The sequence below is a fragment of the Myxine glutinosa genome, chromosome 8 (assembly GCF_964187855.1).
Source record: "Myxine glutinosa chromosome 8, kmMyxGlut1.1, whole genome shotgun sequence".
NCBI lineage: Eukaryota > Metazoa > Chordata > Myxini > Myxiniformes > Myxinidae > Myxine > Myxine glutinosa.
In genome coordinates, this window is record NC_136268.1 from 22,572,233 (window position 1) to 22,584,022 (window position 11,790).

Sequence of the window (11,790 nt, forward strand, 5' to 3'; positions counted from 1 at the left end):
GTGAACCAGCGATCGCTCCGCCAGCCCAAAAGCCACGCCTATCAGGCGATCTTACTTCAGCCCTGGTTGGCTGGTCATCGCTTACCGGCCCCGCCCTGATGGTGGGTTGACGTGGCCACACCTCCATTCTTGTGCTCCGCCCACTTTTTCCGGGCCTCACCTCGTGGCTTTTGGCGGCGTTGAGCAAGCTCACGGGCAGCGAAGGCTGCTGCGGCTGGCCGAGGAGCGTACCAAATTGGGAGGGCCCTGGGGTACAGACAGGAGGGCGCGTAATGGCGTCGCTTGGAGAGGGAGGCTGTCAAAATGGACGGAATGGGGCCTACTCCTTATTTGATTGACACAACGCAGATTCAACTATTGGAAACATGGCCTTATCTATACACATACTAATGAAATAACTGATGTCCTATGGTGACCTACGTTTTGCTTGTGGCCTATCTATGGGGTGCTACCTTTAACCTTTAATGATGTCATATTTACATAAGTGCAGGTTCTCAAAACCGCAACACTGCACCCCTCCTTTTGCCAGGCTCGTCTCAAGCCGAAACATCAGGACTATCTTTTACCTCTACATGTGACACTTAGGTGTGGTTACCCTCTACTTTTAACCTACTACCCTGAGTGCGACAGTTTTAACACTAGATATGTCCCCCCTGCTACGTTGTGTCCTACCTAACTGACTCACGCCCACAATTAACCGAATTACGGAATGGTTTTCAAACTACACATAAAGCCGGTGGGGAGCATGTTATTTTGATAAGAGGAAATGCCAATTGCAATGCACTGCACCGATACACCATACACCCATATGCACCTAAAATGCACCATAATAAAAAACATGCATGAAAGCACCAAAAATGCACAAAACAAACATTTTAAAATAATAAATGATGTCTTCTGGTGCTTTTCTGCTGGGCCGATGTATCTTGGCTGTCTTCTTGCTTGATGTTCTGATCAATAAAAAAGGGCACAAACCGCGTCCGCTTTTTTATTTATGGCCAGCAGGGCTAACTCAGGTGGTCCGACTGCTGGGCATTGATGCCACCAAAATCAGTGGTCCGCAAGCCAGATACTGCTGGAAGCAATGGCCTGTCCCAGCAATGGTGCCAGGCCACAGAACGTGTGGTCCATAGGTGCCAGGCCACAGAACCTGTGGTCCATGTGCGCCAGGCCGCAGAACGTGTGGTCCATATGGTGTATCAGTGCAGGCAGGAGGCAGGCAGCAAGGTGCAGGCAGCAAGAGTGCGGGCAGCAAAAGTGCGGCCGCACAATTCAAGGCACCTGCACACTCCCCTCGCACAAAAGACCATGGTCCATGAGTGGGGAGGCAGACAAGCAGAGGTTAGCGGGGGCAAGGGCGCAAGGGTACACGTAATCACAAGGCAATGCGACATGAAGGGCGCGGGAGAGCGAGCTGAGAAGGCTCGTCCCTACTCGTTCGTCACCCCCCATGTCAGCCTACACTACCCTTGCCCTTCCCCGTATTTACATAATTTACAAATCCATCTCTAACCGTATCCCTATCGGTGCAGTGCATCTCTAACCGTATCCTCTTGTCCCCCATATCCCCTAAACCAAATTCGTCACCAATCCCTCCCAAGAAGGAAGGGATGGAATAAACACAATGTCAAACTCCGTCATGATGCGTCTTACATTCTCCAAATACTTGCAAAAAACCTGGTGTGAAGTCCTATCACCTCGGTGAGTGGATGCGGATGGTGCGAAGAGATTTTCTCCTAACTATTCTTCAAAATGACATTAACACAGTTAAACTACCCGGGGTCTTGCCCTGCCAATCCATTGGCCATCATTACACTATGTGGTTCTAAAAACCAATTCCCATTGCCCATACTGTGGTGCTCTACCAATTTGGGGTCTCACTCCCCCGATTTTTCTATACTGTGCCCTCGCACAATTTCGGGGCTGGGACTTGTGGCTCTCCTAGCAGGTCCTACTTACCTGCGCACCTCCGCCACTGAACGTCGCCACCCGAGCTTGCCTCGCTCCTTCACTCGACCCTAACCTGGGGAAGGTCCTCCCTGGCACTTACCACCTCTATGCCCCCTCTGGCATTGGGCTACCCGGGTCCTCTCCTTAGGATCCTCGGGCCCCGCTGAACACTACTGAACTGAACACTAACTGGCTCCCAGAGCCTACCTGCCGCCTCACCTGGCCGACAGACTACCAGTGGCGGAGTGGTCATTTAACCATATGCACTAACAGGCTCGCACGCCCAGCCATTCCACAGTCTCCTGCACCCATCAAAGCACTTCATTGCTTCTACACGCACCACAGATGTCAATATCCAACCAATATTTACCTACTCCCTCTACCTAACTTTAAACTACCTTTCCCGGGTATTCGTGAAGGGGTCCATCCATCCCCCATCCACTCCTTCGCACCATGCACTCCACTCCACTCATCCCACAATACTCACTCCACACCATTTATTCCACACACCTGTTTCCATACACCCCAAATCTCCACTTGCACACCATGCAAGTCAATCACTCAACACAATGACACACATCCTCAATACCCTCACAATACATCACTTCTCCAAACCATTGCCTCATTCGCTCAGATTTTCCCACGCTCCAATTCCTCATTTCAACATGCTCACCAGCAAGACTCTCATGCACACGGTGGTTCCCACAATTACACACACACACATCCTTCACGAGCAATGCCTCTCAATTCCTCATTTCCGCCTAAACCTCAAGCTCATACACACAGCATCATTTAATCTAACTATTTCCCTCTAAAACTCGTGCTTTCCCTGTCATCCCTTTATAGTACTGCACATCCCTCGTCATTAACATCCACCTAATCTCTCTACGTCCCCACTACTTGTACAATGTCACTACTTAAATCTCAAGTCTCCTAAAGTAATTTATAGGTCCCTATACATTTATCCTAACCCTCCCTGGCTAGTTCGCACCGCCAAACCCCATAATCCTATAGCTCCTCTGCCCCAAAATCAGATACAATGTGAGGGATGGTAGATCTGCCATCCCTCTACACCGTATACCATTCGCCATCACTATCACTATCCGTTCACTACTCTGAGCCTCTCGGGGTGGAAATACATTCTCATTTCAGCTCGGCTTCGCAAAGCCGAGCAATGTATACGGATGGTCAGTCTCCTGTAGGTTGGGTCCGTCCGGCATTTTCAATTCTGGGGAGGAGGCATACTCGGGCCGAGGTTCCAAGGTCCATCTCGGCGCGGAGCCTTTCGGTCTCCGGCCCGATGACCCAACCTCACCCGGTCGGAACACCGCGCCCACCAGGGGGCGAAGGTCTGACCTGGCCGACCTCCCCTGGAATTGTGCCGGTCACCGCTACGACGCGGCACCGACCATACAGGGCGGAGCCCGGCCCGAATCATGCACGGCGCTCCTTGCGAGAGCGCCGCGGCAACGATCCCCGCCGGCCCCCGCAGCACACAACGAACACCACGCCACGAGAGCTCGCGTCGGCTATACGTCGGCCTAAGCGCTGCCCCGGTCAGCGTCGATGCTCGAATCGCATTTTCACATCCACACCTCGAGACCCTTTTTTTACTCGCACATCCTGGCGCTCCAGCCCCTCCCATACACTACACACATTTCGTCACCGCACTCTCTTGTGCACACCACCCTGGCACACTGACACACTCCGTTACACACCACTCTCACGCACTCTCCTCCGTTACGTACTCCGTAACACTCGTGGGTGTGCACTCCTGCATACACCCACTCAGCGCACACCTACCCACGGGTGTGCAATCTCCTGCTGCACACCCAATCACACGCTCTAATGTGCATCCCCGCACACTCTCCACAACCAACTCAGGTGTGCATTCTCGCACACTCTCTCTATTCATCTCACTCTCTGTATCACACTCACTCTCACACATACACTCCCTTGTGCATTCTCCCTCGCTCTTGGTTTCATACTCACGCTCCGGCGCCATTCGCACACGCGCGCCATTTCCATTCACACAGCGCACCACGGACCTTCCACAAGCGCCTGGGTTACACCGGGAACCCAAGCGCGCGAAAAAACTTTTCGCGCCTAACCTTTTCGCGCCATATGCAGCCCGGCTTACCTTCGGGATCCTCTTCTCCACACGCACCTGCAAATCTTTATTAGGATTCGCAAGTAAGGCATCATGATGTGAATACAGACTTTGTACATACTCCATCTTTTCCTCCCGCGAGTGCTCTTCTAAGTCCGCCGTCTCTTCAAACCCAATTTCCACTATCATTATTTCATTTTCCTTTCCCTCGACGACCGCTGGCGCTAATAAAATTTTCTTTTCTACTTCTGCGGTCGTCGGCTTTCCCATACCCTGTGTCGCGATTTCTATACCAGTCCACGTGACCTCGCTTTGCTCAAACTCGCTTTTCCCACGTTTCTCAAGCCGCGCTACCCCGTCGCATACCCTTGTAACTTTCCCGCCTGACCTGCGGTCAATTTCCTTCCCCAATGCTTTTATTTCATACCTGGCTTCCTCCCTCGCTAACCCCTCGTTTATTTCCCTCGCTTGGCCATTCACGTCCTCCAACTGGCCCCCTAAATTGTTTTCTAATCCCCCCAATTTGCTTTCTAACCCCCCAATTTGACTTCCCAATTGCTCCCCCATTCTATTTTCCAAATTACTTAACCCGTCTCTCAATCCCCCAATTTGGTCGCCCACATCGTTTCTCAAATTGTTTAACCCGTCTTTCATCTGGTTACTTTGCGCATCCATCTTTTCCTCTTGGATGTCCATTCTCCCATTTATTTTATTTATGTCATTCTTTTGGGCGCCCATTATTTCCTTCATTTCCCGGGTTTCGTCCTTTATTTCTTTCGTGGATTTGTCATTCATTTGTTTTATTTTCGCCATGAATTGCGCCTTGAAGGCTTGCATGTCGACCACCCCCACTTGCGCAGCGGGCGCAGCCCTCGCCGCCATGTGCGAGGCGCCGCCATTTTGTGCGCCTGCAACCCCTACTGCCGCACCCTCATTAACTGCATCCTCCTCCATTCCTCCCAATTGTTCCACTTCTTCCCTGGGGTCCTGGGTTGATTATAACCCTTCCTCTACCCCCTCATTTTCCCCCACAGGCAACCGATCGCCTTGGCTATCCATGGCACGATTTAAAATTTAGATGTTTTAATAAATAATTTTGGCCGCTCGTAATGTTGACCAAATTTTGCCCAATGGATAAAAAAATTTGGTTCGGGTCCAAATCCCACTCCCCGGCACCAATTGTTGCGGATCTCGGACGTCGGCTCTCCCCTTATCAAAGGGGGGTTAATCCCCTTGTCCTTTTATCTGACCGACGCGAGTCCTGGAAGTTATAACGTCCTTCCCGGCATGGCGTTAGGTAGGGTTTGTTAGGCCTAGGGGTTCGCTACTACCTAATTACTAACGCCGACCGGAAATGAGGGGAATAACTCCCGCTCGAATCACGGATATGGATGGAAAATGCCGAGCGATAGCAATCCGTGATCCGAGCTGTTAACAAATGACTAGACCCGATTATAGCGGTTGCGATCATGCCACGCTTACCCAATTGGAGACAAGACTGATGCGATCGGATGGAGAGGAAACCAAGAAAATAGGAAGAACAAAGCAATTTATTACAAATGTACAAGAAGGAGAAGAGGAAACGAAAGAAGGGAATGTACAAGGAAGAGGAAGAAGAGGTTACACAGGGCAGCCTTAAACAGTCTTATCTTGTTCCCTGGACAAACGGGCCGTCTCACATACACACTCACACAGGGATTGTAGATGGTAGGGTGGAACAGGTTGATGGTCACCAGCGCGGCCAGGCTCCAATCCGGTTCTGGTCCAGGCTCCGGTCCAGCAGACGAAACCCGGCAGGCAGCTCTGCGTGTAGCGTGACGCGAACTGACAGTTCTAATGATGGGGGGGGGGGAAGGCTGGTACTAACATACGTAATAGTTGCACACTCGCGCCAAATGCCCCCTCTCCAAGGTCCTGCTTTGAGCTCCCAATGCCAACGAGCCCTCTCTGATCAAGCGCATCTACCCATGAGTTCGTTGTAATGTGCGCTCTCCCAATACGTCCTGTCAACACCAATCTTTCAACGAGTCCTCTCAAGGCGAGCTCTTCTCATCAGTCCTGTTGCCAAGCGCATGTACCCACAAGTCCTCTTTAATGAGCGCCGCTGCATAAGTCCCCTGGTAAGTCCTGTGAAAGGTCTTTGCGTTCGCGCTTTTATAAGTGAACCAGTGATCGCTTTGCCAGCACAAAAGCCACGCCTATCAGGCGATCTTACTTCAGCCCTGGTTGGCTGGTCATCGTTTACTGGCCCCGCCCTGATGGTGGGTTGACGTGGCCACACCTCCATTCTTGTGCTCCGCCCCCTTTTTCTGGGCCTCACCTCTTGGCTTATGGCGGTGTTGAGCAAGCTCACGGGCAGCGAAGGCTGCTGCTGCTGGCCGAGGAGTGTACCAAATTGGGAGGGCCATGGGGTACAGAAAGGAGGGCGGGTAATGGCGTCGCTTGGAGAGGGAGGCTGTCAAAATGGACGGAATGGGGCCTACTCCTTATTTGATTGACACAACGCAGATTCAACTATTGGAAACATGGCCTTATCTATACACATACTAATGAAATAACTGAAGTCCTATGGTGACCTACATGTTGCTTGTGGCCTATCTATGGGGTGCTACCTTTAACCTTTAATGATGTCATATTTACACAAGTGTGGGATCTCAAAACCGCAACTATATATATATATATATATATATATATATATATATATATATATATATATATATATATATATATATATATATATATATATATATATGTATATATATATATATATATATATATATATAAATATATATATATATATATATATATATGTATATATATATATATATATATATAAATATATATATATATATATATGTGTATATATGTATATATATATATATATATATACAGACTTGGCATTTAATATGGAATATTTTTTTTTTCTTGACGGGTTTACTTTCTTAACTCAGCATATCAGTCTGGTGAGTTTCTTTTACACTTTGGTGATTTATTTGTTAAAAGAACCATGTCACTGATTGTCTGTCGCAGCAAGAAGTCAACAACAGGATTATATCACAGGTGGCATGGCAAAATGTACGGACAGGTGCATTTGATGATTGGCTTCACAGTCGGGCATACAAGGGTTGTTGCGTTCTGTATTAGTGAAAAACAACTGCTGCACGTCTCCAAAAGTTATTGCCGCTTCCTCTGGAGATGGTCCGTCAACTCGACAATGCTGTTTGTCATGGAGTGGTGGCTTTACGAAATTACGGCATTAAAACAGCGTGCTATTGCTCGGCAGTATGGCATCACTCAAGGTCAGGTGTCAAAGATCCTGAAACGAAATGATCAGAGGGGTGTCCCTACTCCAATGCCGAGGCCAGGCCGTCCCCGCAGAACCACACGGAGGGATGATCGCCAGCTGCACCGGTTAGTCCGCAATGGCCGTACCAAGTCAGCTAATCGGCTTAGGGCTGAGTGGCAGCAACTGACAAATGTGCCTGTATCCAGAAGGCTAGTCAACCAACGACTGGTTCTAGCAGGCTATCGTGCCAGGCGTCCCCTGAGAAAGCCATGCCTGAACAGACAACACCGCCAGCGCCGATTGCAGTGGGCCAGAGAGCTCCGTCAATGGCAGCCAGGACACTGGAATCACGTGATCTTCAGTGACGAGTCTAGATTTCTGGTCTATCGTCAAGATGGCCGCGTCCGAGTGCGCAGACAAGTGCATGAAGCCTACAACAAAGATTGTATAGTGCCAAGAGTCCAAGCTGGAGGTGGTGGGGTGACCGTTTGGGCTGCTTTTCATGCAGGGGGCAAAACTGACCTGGTTGTTCTGAATGTAAACCTGAACCAGTTCAAGTACAGGGCAATTCTGGAAGAAACATTGCTTCCATTTGCTCGTGCAGCCTTTCGAGGAAACTTTGTCTTCCAAGATGACAATGCATGGCCTCATAGTGCTCGCATGATCCAACACTTTCTTGCTGACCGTGGTGTAGAGCATATGGAGTGGCCTGCCATGTCCCCGGATATGAATCCGATAGAGAACTTGTGGGCAGAATTAACACGTCAAATCGACGACTTGGACCAGCAGCCGACCTCTGTGCGTGAATTGCCGAAGGCTATTGTCACTGCATGTTAAGCGATTCTTGTCCAAACCTTGGCAAATCTCGTGAACAGCATGCCTCAACATGTACGTGCTCTCCTGAATGCTCGTGGGGGTTACACGAAGTACTGAACTGTAATTTTACTGTCCGTAATCCCAGTCGTAATTTAACTTTTGTTTTTGTTAAAAAAATTTTGCCTAATGTGCAAAATAAAGAGATACTTCTGGAAAACGTACAGAAGTTTAACACAGTACTGTCCATGAATTGAGTTCGATATCAGTTTACATCACTTTCAAGGATCAATTAATTTGTTTCGAAATGTTATATGTGGTTTTTGTTTCTTTTGAAGGTCAGATTAACAAAATCTAGAATAATTTCAACATAATTCCAATGAATTTTTGGTTCTAAGACATCTTGAAAAGTAAGTTCACCCCCACAAAAAAATATAATCCATATTAAATGCCAAGTCTGTTTATATACTTGGCTTATGGCGTACTGTATATATATATATATATATATATATATATATATATATATATATATATATATATATATATATATATATACGTATATATATATATAATATATATATTCACCTATAGTGGGGCAACTTAGCATAACAATTGTGCATTTTGTGAGGAAAGCACCAAATTTGGCACACTAGTAGACGATCATATTATGAAAAGATCTGGATATTGGCCATCTCAGATTCAGAGATTTGATTTTTGCAAGATTTCGATTCGATTGGGATCGAAGAGAACACCTTCTTCGTCTTCTGTGCAGTGAAGTTGCCAGCCCTGAATTATCTGGCTACATCTGGGTGCTTCATTGGGAGTGCAACCATGTCCCTCAGGTGAACAGGGACCCACCTGGCATAGTGTGTGTGGTCTAAGGCATGGAACCATGGGACCAGTTCCGTCAGGGCATCAAGGTACATCGTGAATGAAGCCTGCCGCAGAGAACGCACGTAGACCAGTACCAACATCTCTAGTTCCAGCACAGTTGCCCAGTACTGAAAGTTTGGAATGTCTTCTCCTCTCTGGTGACACCAGTCTTCCAACTCAGGCATGTCTTCTGCATCATCAGCATATGTCATACAGTGGCGTTCATACGCACGGTGTTGCAGGATGTGCAGTGCCGCTGCAGTGATTTGATGAGCTCTTCTTGTGCGGGTGACGTGGGCAGCTCGCAGGAAGGAGTCGGCCGTCCCTGGCGTTGCAATCTCAGCTTGCAAATCTGCAAAATCTGCAAATCTTGCAAAAATCAAATCTCTGAATCTGAGATGGCCCAATTATAATGGCCCAAATATCCAGATCTTTTCATAATATGATGGTCTACTACTGTGCCAAATTTGGTGCTTTCCTCACAAAATACACAATTGTTATGCTATATTTAGCTAAGCTGCCAGACTACTACAACCAATTTACAACCTGGAAGGCACGATTATCTTCAGAGATTTTCATTGTTCCTTTTTCTATACCCGTGCGCAACACTCTTACCTCCTACTGCACACTTAGGGGAAGCACTTGAGTTTCACCGAGGGTTGTTTGGGAGAAGGAAACTTTATAACCGGACATTTGTTCCATCTAAAGGTGGGCGCGATTCGGAAAATGTTAAGTCCGCTTACCGCTTATCCGCTCCGCCAGCCCGTGTAGTCCGATTCGCTTATCCGCTTCAGCGGCCGAAAATCTTAGGCCGCTTACCGGTTATCCGCTTATCCGCTTCGATTCGATTTTTTAAAAGCGCTTCGACGTTTTTAAAGCGATTTTTGACGTTTCTAAAGGGAATTTAATGCTTTTTAAGCCTAAATAGCCATTTCTAACTACTACAAAGACAAACAAAGCTTTTAAGATCAAAAATATACATTTTTATTTAAATAAAATTTATTCAAAATTTATTGAAATAAAGTTTTCCACTCGACTCTACTCTACTCTACAGTTAATTTAAATATAATTTTAATATATGCAAGTTACATTAAAGAAAAATCAATTTGCCCGTCCTTTCTTTGACAAGAGAGTCTACTAGTCAACAGACTAGCAGTCTGTTGACTAGTCCTCGTCTTCCTCCTCCACCTCGTGGGCCTTCTTGAGGATTTGGAGGTTGCCCTTCATGAAGACGAGGGCCGCGAAGTTCGGTGCAGCCAGGGCCGACCTCTTAGGCCTGAGGATGTCCGACCCGTAGCTGAACACGCGCTCGACCGAGGCAGAATACACAATTGTTATGCTATATTTAGCTAAGTTGCCGGACTACTACAACCAATTTACAACCTGGAAGGCACGATTATCTTCAGAGATTTTCATTGTTCCTTTTTCTATACCCGTGCGCAACACTCTTACCTCCTACTGTTTTATGTTTTATGTGTCGGTTTGTCTTTCTGTGTGATTAATGTTCGCTCTTTCACGAGCCTCGACCTTGTATACAAAAAAAAAAAAAAAAAAAAGAGCTCGGGAGCGGCGTGTTATGCCTGAGAAATAGTTACCCAAGCATCAGGGAACTCGAGCGGGAAGAGATTGGGCGAGAGCCCCGGGTTCCCCCTCAGCGGCTTCCTCGACCAGTTGTTGACCTCTTCCCTGATCTTCTCCTCGAGGTTCTCCTCCTGCTGCCCCTCCTCCATGGCGAACAGGTAGTCCGTACTGCTCGAGCCGGGCTGGGGTGCTGGGACTGCTGGTTTGCGTCGCTCGTGTGCCTGTCCCTGGCACTGCCGCTGGGCTGGAGAGTCAGAAATCTCTCCATCTTGACGTTATTGCCGCTCTAGCGTCCAATAAAATATTCAGTTTTCACTTATTATTCACTTAAATAAATATTCACAATTCTAGAGTAACGGCTCAGGCTAACAGCTGATTTGGCGAATCGCGATGCGCTTTAATTTTTCGGTAGTCCGCTTACGCTTATCCGCTTCGGTTTCCGGGGGTTGTTCCGATTCGCTTATCCGCTTCGAAAACGTTAGTCCGCTGCAGCGGATAAGCGGATAAGCGGACTTTCGAAGCGGACCGCCCACCTTTGGCTTCCGCGGATAAGCGGATAAGCGGACTTTCGAAGCGGACCGCCCACCTTTGGCTTCCATCACACTCGCATGGCCATCTTATTTGCTAAACTTGCATTGTGGTCTCCACTTCTTGATAAACTTCAGTTACCTACCATTGAAAATCAATTCTGCTTGACGGAATGGCAGGTTCTGTGATAATTTGAGTGAACAGAAAAAATTAGTTTTGCTGATTTTTATTTTTTTTGTTAATGAAAAGGTGCAACTTTAATTAATCTTCTGAAAAAGTCAAAGGTCATTTGCCTCCATAATATGTTGATTTTCTTCGTTCCGTACGTGGCACAAGGCTGCAGGGTAGCATCATTAGTTGAGGATGTGGCTGCGCCGCTAATGCAGTGCCCTCTGCTGGTTAGGGCAGGAATTTGTCAGGGTGCCGGTGATGGCTCGTCTACTCTTCGTGAAGGACATCATGGGATCTTTAACGTCCACCAACGAACGCTGGCAGTCGGGATGCCCGTTTAACTTCCATTCGAGGGACGGCACACACATTGATTATTCACCCTGCCTGTGAAACACCGGGCTGAGAATTTATAGCTGGGTCGGGATTCAAACCCAAGGCTTAGATACCTTAGAGGTGAGTGGTCATACCTCTAAGCCAC

General features: G+C 47.8%; 1 protein-coding gene across 1 annotated transcript in view; it reads left to right on the forward strand.

Annotated features, from left to right (window-relative positions):
* LOC137432284 (SH3 and multiple ankyrin repeat domains protein 2) overlaps positions 1-11,790 on the forward strand; it is a 910,319-nt gene that overhangs the window by 340,835 nt on the left and 557,694 nt on the right.